Source organism: Mandrillus leucophaeus, unplaced genomic scaffold (assembly GCF_000951045.1).
Source record: "Mandrillus leucophaeus isolate KB7577 unplaced genomic scaffold, Mleu.le_1.0 Scaffold1026, whole genome shotgun sequence".
Lineage (NCBI taxonomy): Eukaryota > Metazoa > Chordata > Mammalia > Primates > Cercopithecidae > Mandrillus > Mandrillus leucophaeus.
The window spans coordinates 457,358-468,005 of record NW_012098388.1 but is presented as its reverse complement, the minus strand read 5'-3'; the positions used below and the strand labels follow the sequence as shown (position 1 = coordinate 468,005).

The 10,648-nt window shown below is 34.9% G+C and overlaps 1 protein-coding gene across 1 annotated transcript in view; it reads left to right on the top strand.

Moving 5' to 3' along the window:
• The window catches only part of LOC105537767 (interleukin-1 receptor accessory protein-like 1), an 847,405-nt gene that overhangs the window by 702,935 nt on the left and 133,822 nt on the right, over positions 1-10,648 (top strand). The gene's annotated exons all lie outside the window — the stretch shown is intronic.

The window sequence follows — 10,648 nt, the reverse complement described above, 5'->3', positions numbered from 1 at the left end:
TGAAATCATGCCAATAATAAAAACCCTGGAAAGTAGAGTTGAATTCAAGACAACCTTCTTCTTTTTTTTTTTTTTTTTTTTTTTTTTCTGTGCTGCCATCTTCTCTCACCTGAACTATTGCAGTGATCTTCTAATAGGTCTTCTTTTTGGTGTGTGTCACCTACAATTTGCTGTCAACCAAGCAGGCAGAGAGCCTATTCTTAACAGCTTTGTTGAGGTATAATTGATATACAGTTAATCACATATATTTAAAGTGAGCGATTTGGTATGTTTTGACATATATATAAACTCATGAAACTATCACCACAGTTAAGACTGTGAACATACCCATCGCACTAAGAGTTTCCTCATGGCCTTTTCTAATGCTCTCTCCCTTTCCTTGCTATCCCAGATAACCACTGACTCGCTTTCTGCTACTATAGTTTGCATTTTCTAGAGTTTTATATAAATGGAATCAAACAGTATGTACTCTGTTTTGTCTGACTTTTTTCACTTAGTGTAATTATTCTGAGATTCATCCATGTTACATGCATAAATAATTCATTCTTTTTTATTTTTGACTAGTATTGCATTATATGACTACATTCATCATTTGTTTATTCACCTGCTGGTAAAATTTAGATTGTTTCCAATGTGGAGCTACTTTGAATAAGGCTGCTATGAACACTTGTGTGGACGTGTGTAGACGTAGTGTTTTCTTTTCGTAGTCAAATACCTAGGAATGAAACAGCTAGATGAAGTGAAGTTAATCCAATTGTTCTTTTATGAATTATGCTTTTTGTGTCTTATCCACGAAATCTTTGTCTAATCCAAAGTCACAAAGTTTCTCTCCTGTCTTTTCTAAAAGTTTTTATAGTTTTATGCTTTACATTTGGATCCATGATCCTTTTGAGGAAAATGTTTGTGTATGGTAGAATGTATGAATCAAAGTTTAGATTTTTTTGAATATGGGTACCCAAATACTCCAGCACCATTTGTCTAAAAGAGTGTCCTGTCTGCACTGAATTGCCTTTTTGCTTTGTTGAAAATCAGTGGCAAATATATGTGTGGATCTATTTGTGGACTCTCTAATTTTGTTACATTTATCTATTTGTCTATATCTTGATGATAAGAGTTACTAGTTTGATTATGGTAACTTTATGATAAATCTTGAAATCAGGTAGCGTAAGACTTCAAGCTTTGTTCTTTTAAAAAGTTATTTTGAATATAGCAGGTACTTAACATTTTTATGTGAATTTTAGAATTAGCGTGTTCATTTGATTGTCATTGTATTAAATTTATATAACATTTTGGAGTGAATTTACTAATTTTTTTAAAAAAAAATTTCTGTTTTACATTGAGGGTTCCACGTGCAGCTTTGTTACGTAGGTAAATTGTGTGTCATCCGGGTTTGCTATACAGGTTATTTCATCACCAATGTAATAAACATAGCTGATAGGTAGTTTTTCAATGTTCACACTCCTCCCCCGCTCCACCCTTAAGTAGGCCCTATTATCTGTTGTTTTGTTCTTTGCATCCATGTTTGCTTCATGTTTAGCTCCCACTTTATAAGTGAGATCAGGCAGTATTTGGTTTTCTGTTCCTGCAGTAGCTTGCTTAGGGTGATGACCTCCAGCTCCATTGATGTTGCTGCAAAGGACATGATCTCACCGTTCTTTATAGCTGTGTACTATTCCATGACATATATGTACCACATTTTCTTTATCCAGTCTACCATTGGTGGTCATGTAGGTTGATTCCATGTCTTTGCTATTGTGAATAGTGCTGTGATGAACATATGTATACATGTGTCTTTATGATAGAGTGATTTATATTCCTTTGGATATATACCCGATAATGGGATTGCTGGATCGAATGATAGTTCTGCTTTAAATTCTTTGAGAAATCACCACACTACTTTCCACAGTACTTGAACTAATTTATCTTCCCACCAACTGTGTATAAGCGTTCCCTTTTCTTTACAACTTCGCCAGCATCTTTTATTTTTTAACTTTTAAATAATAACCATTCTGACTGGTGTGAAATAATGTCTCACTGTGGTTTTGATTTGTATTTCTCTAAGGATTAGTAATGTTGAGCATTTTTTCATGTGCTTGTTGACTGTGTGTATGTCTTCTTTTGAAAAGTGTCTGTTTACGTCCTTTGCCCAGTTTTGAATGGTGTGGTTTGTTTTTTGCTTTTTAATTTGTTTAAGTTCTTTGTAGATTCTGGATATTAGACCTTTGTTGGATGCGTAGTTTGCAAATATTTTCTCCCATTCTGTGCGTTGTCTGTTTACTCTGTTGATCCTTAATTCTTGCTTTTTGTTTTTTATTTTATTTATTTATTTATCTATTATTTATTTATTTATTTATTTTTGTTGTTCAGAAGCTCTTTTGTTTAATTAGGTCCCATTTGTTTACTTTTGCTTTTGTTGCAATTGCTTTTGGCGTCCTTATTATGTAATCTTTGCTAGGGTCTGTTTCCAGAATGGAATGTCCCAGATTGTCTTCCAGTGTTTTTATGCTTTTAGGCTTTACATTTAAGTCTTTCATTCGTCTTGAGTTAAGTTTTGTACATGGTGTAAGGAAGGGGTCCAGTTCAGTATTCTGCATATTGAAACCTGTTATTAAAAAAAAAAAGAAAATGAAGAAGTACTAATTAGATAACATGGATGGATATTTTTATATGTGTGACAAAAATGAGAAGGAAAGGTCCTGAAGGAGGTAAACAGATACATTTTTGTAATACCCAGAACACAATGCAGTATGTCAACAGATACCAATCATAATAGATATGTGATTACACATATGAATGTAGATTAATACCCAAAACAGTTGTATGTGAAGCTAATCTGTTTACAATATATTATATATTTCATGAGACTTCTTCTGTGATAAAAATAGACTTGGCATCACTTAAAAAAATAGTTCTAACCTTTTTAAAAGTTCTCAGAAATTCACTTGGCAGAGCAGTACACAAGCTGTGTGTTTCTAGTTTTCCTCTACAATCTCTGTAAGAAGTTAATCAAACAGGCAATTAATCTGTATGATATTATTCATATGAAAGCATATGCATATTAAAATACACAACAGACTTCATTCTCATTTTCCTTAAACTTTTCTCTAATGTCAGGGGTTTGAATGTCCAGCAGAGCTCACAATATGAAAAGGATACACGGCAGTGCTTTTGTTGTACATACCAGAAAGTACAAGCAATAACGTTCTGCTGTATTAACCCCTGTAATGAAAGCAGAAAATGTGTAGTAAGCTAAGAAACAAGACTTTGTCCCTAACAACACTAATCTCTCGCCTTAAATCTGCTTCTGGTCCTCATTTCCATTAATAGTGCCACAATCTTCTCTGTAATCCTGATTTGAAATCTCATAGTCGTCCTAGACTCCTCCTTCTCCTTCATCTCGCCCTTCTGTTCAATTTCAGCTTCCTGTTGATCAATCTCAGTATCCTGTTGATTCTGACTCTACAGTTCTTCCCACATTTCCTTGTCATAGCTTTTGCCACTTTCTTTTTTTTACTTCTATTTTAAGAATTTTCAGAGTTGTCTCCTTACTCCTAGCTATCCCCTTCCAATCCAGACTTGATATTGTCTTGAAAGTGATATTTCTAAAATGTAGATCAGATTCTAACCCTTCCTTTGCAGACATTTACCACTGTCTACATTGGTTTTAGCAGTGGTTTTCATAGTGTCATCCCTGGACCAGCAGCATCACCTGCTTTGTAGTAACTACTTCGCAGTAACGAAGATTCTTAGGGGCCCATTCCAGACCTTCTGAATCTGAAACTCTGATAGGCGTGCACAAAACTCTGTTTTAAAAAGTCCTCCGGGTGATTCTAATACACACTAAAACTTGAAAACTTCGGGGCTACAGAATTAAGTTCGAGTTTCTTGGCATGGTGTCACCAAACCTGTCTTTTCTGCACTTATTTTCACCTCCTTAAACTCTTCTGTACTCCTCACTGCTCCACTATTTCAGAGTCTTACCATATACTGTCCTATTAACTGGGATATCCCATTCGCTTGCAATTTTCTCTTCCAAATTATCAGGTTTTAAACTAAGGCACATTTTGAATTTCTTCTCTTTCTTAAATCCTTTTTGATCTTCCTAGTCAAATTTCCTGCTCCATTAGTTCATCTGTGAAGTGGAAAATAGTTCTGGGTTTAGAGGTAAAACAAACTTCTTGCTTTGTGTTTCCTCAGTAATGTCATCTTTGCTCTCAGAATGTATTCATTCTTTCTTGTGCTATACATGGTTTTTGACAAGTCTGTTCCCACTTACAGATCATGTCTTCAAGGGTGGTGCTAGTCTCAGTAATCTTTGTCATAGAAGAGTGAGTTGCACATCATATGTGCTCTATAACATGTGGACTCACACCAATATATGACTTGAACTTTATTGCATGATTATTTTATGTGTTCATTGCTGAAAACAATTCATTAGTCCATTTGGGATTGTTATAAAATTTAAAGACCTTTTGTAACTTGCTATCTTGAAAATGGTAATTGTGTTCTTCTGTCTGCTCTAAAACAAAAACAAAATAAAAGCAAATCTGTGCCTTGAATCCTGTTACTTTCTCTTTAAAGGACCAATTTGCCAGCTGGGTGTCCTGCCATCTAACAGGCCTTCCCTGTGAGGCTCCTCTAAATTGGGAAAAGGATTAAATTTGATCAGTGTTTGTTTGGTCTGTTGCTCATCATGCTGATATTTAATCCAGTGTCCAACAAGTGTCCCAAAGGAATAAAATGCCTGAAGCTGGCAATATTTTCTGACCTATCTGTCTGCACATATTCTTGTCAGTTTTTACCCAAATGGAGGGTTTTCCGGGAGACATACATGAGCTAAATAAATAATATAATAGTATGCTTAATTAATGTAAAACAGTAAACTATGTTTAATGTATCAACAAGGATTTGAGTCCTGAAGTACACTCAGTTTTGTGAAATCAAATTATTCTGAGTTAGAAAATTGTATCACTTTGCAATATTAGAAAGGAAAAATGCATACTGCTATTTTTTAATTATTAGGGTTAAACATACCTACAAACAATTGTTGTTAGTGATTGTGTTAACACCAAAGGTATACATTTTCAATACTCCTTTAAGTGAACAGTTATTTAGTTAATCACTAATTTATTCAATGCATATTTATTGATTGCCTCTTATGCCCCAAATAGCTATAGATATGGAAATAGCTCTAGATTTGTAATTAGAGCTAAATGAGTTTTTTTTTTCTTTTTTAGAGATAGAGTCTTGCTATGTTCCCCAGCCTAGACTAGAACTCCTGGGCTCAAGCAATCCTCCCATATCAGCCTTTTTATTAGCTGGGACTACAGGCGCATGCTGCTGGGTCCTGTTTGAGATTTAGATACATAGATGATAGATACATAGATAGATAAACAAATAGCCAGGCAGAGATAGAAATAGAGATAAAGATAGAGAAAGATAGAGATAGACATAGAGATAGTGATAGAGATAGTGATAGAGATACGGTAAAGTCTCACTTTTCAGAGTCCCCACACTTCAGTGATCAATGAAATACATGTAAGCAAATAATGATTTAATATGATACATGCTAATGAAAGTATGTATTAACTAAAGAACATAAGGTAACTACATAATCAAAAGAGTGAAAAAAATCTTTAAAGTCATAGATGGACCATGTGTACCAAGATGTTACCTATCTGAATCAATTTCTTATGCCAAGACTAACAAAAGAAAATAAGAATCCAGATTTTCTTGTAGCATAACGTGGATCTGTTTGTGTTTGCTCAAATAGCAGGACTTTTTCTGCTTCTGTTCAGTGTGTGAATGGAAAGCAGAATATCCCCTTTGTTCCGTGTACTGTGTGAGGTCCTTTCTCCTGTCACTTCTAAACACTAAGAAAAGTAAAAAACGAAGATCCAAACACAAGTCTGAAATTGAATTTACTTAATGCAAGGCAGGGATAACATGATCCCACACAGATGCATGGGACCTTCAGATTAACGGTTAAAGAATTGTTCAGAGAAAATTAACCTAAAACATTGATGATTTGTTCACATATAGACACACATAAGGAAGAGAAACCCTTATGAAGACTTTTTCTCAGGTCAAAGTCAAGTGTAGAGCTTTAAAAAGGCAAACTTAGAAGTTTGGGTTGGTTTGTTTGTTTCTCTAACAACAAGAGTTGCTGTTGCAAGGTGAGAGTCGCTCTCCGTAGTTTTTAATTATTATTCCAAGATATCTACCCAAGTAGACACAGGCTGAGTATCCTTTTTTTCTGAAATACTTGGGACCAGAAGTGTTTTGGATATCAGATCTTTTTCAAATTTTAGAATACTTGCATATACAGTATATAATGAGATATCTTGGGAATGGAACCCAAGTCTGAACATCAAATTGATTTATGTTTCATATATAGCTTATGCACATAGCCTGAAGATAATTTTATATTTTCCTTGGCGATGCTAAATAAATTGTGTTCTGTGAACCTACATTTTGACTGTAACCCATCAAGTGAGGTCAGGTGTAGAGTTTTCCATTTGTGGCATCATGTTTGCCGGCACTCAAAAAGTTTTGAATTTTGGAGCATTTGGGCTTTCAGATTTTCTGATTAGGGATGCTCAACTTTACTTTAAAGTAACATAATTTATCCTTGTGTAAATATAGTATTTCACTTTCATATTAGTATGCAACATGTTTATATTATTAGACTTTTTTGAAAGAATTCAAACTTCAAGTTTGTTACCATGAAAATATTTTTAGCTCTTACATAGGTAGTAATAGTGACTGAATTTAAAATACTTTCTCTACTCTTATTTGAATATATTGATAATAGCCAATGTAGGTAGCTTTTCTTCATAGTACATCGTTAGTGAAGGAATTACTTCTGAATCTAAATTCCATTACTGTCTTCATATAAGCTCCCAGAACTTTATGGGTGGTAACAAAAATGAATGAACATGTTACTTCTTTCTCCCACTCCCCAATGTAACTTCATGGCTTCCTTCATAAACTCCCATTGACTGTGAAAGAACGTGTACTGCAGAGATATGTTGAACTGGAGTATTTCCATAGAACCCTCCCCTCAGGGAAGGAGAGTACCAATAACAAACTTTCTGAGAGAGACTTATAGAAAGGTATTTTATTCCAAAAGGGAGAAAACCAGATTAAATACTACCAGTGTCTACAATTACCTGATGATAGTTTTAAAAACCAGTAACAATAAAAGTTAGATAAATTACATATAATTAATGTGTAATGAAATCAACAGTGTCTAGAAATATGGTTTTGGAATGATTGTTCCCAAGCCAACAAAGCTTGTGGGCTGAAGTAAGAAAAAACTGAATGGATCAACAGCAATTCTGTTCATCAAGAGTTAGATTGTAAGTTATCACATATCCTTTTAAGATTTTAAAGGTCTCACTACACAAGGTTAACAAATACACTTTGTGGGTATATTTTGAAAGTCTTTATTCAGAAGGAGATACATACGGAAGTATTTGGGGATGAAATATCATTAAGTCTCTAATTTATTTTCAACTGGTTTAGAAACAATAATATAACATGCAAGGTGTAAGAGAGAACATGTGTGCAAATAAGGCAAAACGTTAACAAAGGAAAAAATTATATCTCCTTCATCACTTCTTTCATTTATTAAAATGTTTTATTGTAACTGTTGAAGGGAGACCTACGTCCATCATTCGTTTAAATGATTTTATGCAGACCGGCATGGTGGCTCACGCCTGTAATCCCAGCACTTAGGGAGGCCAAGACGGGCGGATCACGAGGTCTGGAGTTTGAGACCAGTGTGACCAACATGGTGAAAACGTGTGTCTACTAAAAATACAAATATTAGCTGGGCGTGGTGACATGCACTGTAGTCCCAGCTATTCAGGAGGCTGAGGCAGGAGAATCACGTGAACCTGGGAGGCGGAGGTTGCAGTGAGCCGAGATCCTGCCATTGCACTCCAGCCTGGGCGACAGAGCAAGTCTCTGGGGAAAAAAAAAAAAAAAAAAAAATTTATTTAAATAATTTGAGTATGCCTTGAATTGTTCTTTATAGTGTTTGCCATCTTTCCCCAGGAATTATTGTACCATTTTAACTTAAGTTTATTTTTGAACAGCATGCATTTAGTTTAATGGTAGTAAAACCTCCTAAGCCATAGATCCTCCATCTGTTTCCATATTGAAATGAACACCAAGTTTCTCTAATGTCCAAAGTGCCATTTCTTCATTTTTCCTGTAACTTTTCTTTGGCACATGACGTTGAACCGTATGAAACTTTTTTCCTGACTAATATTTAAGTATGGAGTAAGAGTAATTTTCAGTAATAATTGTGATTTTCTTCCAACATTTTCTCAGAAAGCATATTCTGAAAGTGTGTATTAATATCTGTATGCGTTCTCAGCACAACTCTCTCTTCTAGTCTCTCGATCTAATTTGTTTCTAACTTTTTAAAACTTTCTAGACTAAATCTTTTTGCTTCCCTTCAAGCATTTTGCATTATACTACAAATCTTCTGAGACTCGAATAATTTTATCATACGGTTTATATACTCCAACCTTGAAGGTATTTCAACCTTTTTCACTAGCAGCGATACCCTCCATGACAGATAGTCAGTTATATTAACTTGATTCTATTGTAATTTACATAGTGGTAAAACAAAATAGTTTTAAACTTATAATCAAAATTATAACTGTTTAAAAAATTACCACCTAGAATTCATTTTATGCAATGGGAAAATATACAAAACTGTTTCGATAAATATATGAAATTATATAAGTTGGACATCTCTATGTAGTTTTTTCATCCTGTTTAACATGGTATGCCAGCTCTACAGTAGTTATTGACGGGAATTATGACAATGACTCAGACATTGATGATGCCCACCAAGTTTGCAGCATATTTACTGTAGATAGTACCTCCATACAGCCCTTTTGTAAAAATTTTAAACCCAAATTTGGTAATTGAAATTAACTAAATCAAAGAAGGCTGTGAAATTGACACATTTATTAGTAAACAATATGTGACAGTAGGGAGAATTATTTCTAGGTTCAGATAAATCTGGGTGAGAACCCAGCACTCACCCTTATTAGCCGACATGGAGTTTCTTCAAGTGTATAACTTGGTAATTCAATTGTTTATTTTGCTTATTTATTCAAGCATTCATTCATTTATTCATTTGGTAAATGTATGCTAAGCTGGTTAGCAGGCACAATTCTAGGTACTGTGGCTAAAAAGGGAAGTGAAAAGGACAACATCCTTGCTCTCCAGGGATTTACTTTCAACTGGGGAGACAGAAAGCAAGGTAGTTACATAATATAACATCAAATAGCAATAGGTCTTGTGAAAAAAATATCAAGGCCTACTCTGGATCAAGTGACCAGGATGGGAAGGCAAAAGGCCTCTCTGAGAAGGTGATATTTGGCAAGAAAGAAAGAGAAAGCCATGCTGTTGGTTGGCAAAAAATGTTCCAGGCCGAGGGAAGAGCAAGTTCAAACGCCTCAGTTTGTATTTCTGTGAATAGTAAATGAAAGTTTATAAACTCCTGACACATCGTTAAGTGCTTATTAGATATTAGATATAATTTAAAGATAATAAATGTGGATAATTAATTCCACATGTTATTATGTGTCTTCCTTGCTATAATGTACATCCTCCTTTTCATCTAGACCATTTTTCTTCTCTGGAATACTGTATTATTTATCCTGTTCTCAGAGCTGTTAGATTGCCCTCTTTTTAATTTGTAGTGAGTTTAACCCTGCTTGCAATACTCAAATGTTATTGCTGTCAGAGGTCCTGTTTTCTCAGTCTTTGCCCTTTTGCTCAACATTTGTATACTCTGAGTAATGCCTAATTGATTTTCTTGCTAAGTGTTGGGCAACTGCCCTCTCTAAACAGTAAATTCACAACTTCTCCGTGATGATGATAATGTTGATGCCCTGTGGGAACCTGTTGTTTTGTATGTGTGTGCAGGGAGAGGGGTGATCTAAAAATGGTGTCAAGATGTCATTTGGAAGATGGTACCTACAGAAAACACAGAAAACCCAATCACACCCCACCCCCATCTTCCCCATTTCCCAGCATGGTTTCTTGTTTACACTTCTCCGATTCTCCCAGAAGTCAGAGCAAAGTGACTGTTTACGTCTGTCTCTGGCTGTGAAAAAAAACACTACCAGAGCTCAACTCACTTTTATTGATTTCTATATTGTTTGGCTGTAAAATATTTATTCTCACTTGTATCAGTTTAGGTCCAGTCAGAGAAAAAACACAGTCATTTGAACAGTGAAAGTTTATACAAATAATTATTAAATGTAACAGGGGATTATAGTAATGAAGGGATTGGCTATTGTGAAAGAAAGATGTATTAGTTTGCTCAGGCTGCCATAACAAAATGCTATAGACTGAGTAGCTTAAACAAAGGATATTTATTTCTCACGGTTCTGGTGACTGGGAAGTCCATGATGAAGGTACAGCCAATTTGGTTTCTGGCTTTCAGATGGCTACCTTCTTGCAGTGTGCTCACATGATCTCTTTTTTGTAATCACGATGGAGTGAAAGAGAAAGCTCTCTGGTGTCTCTTCTTATAAGGGCACTAATCTCATCAAGAGTGTCCTTCTCATGACGCTCCTCATCTAATCCTAATTACCTCCCAAAGAAAGGCCTCATG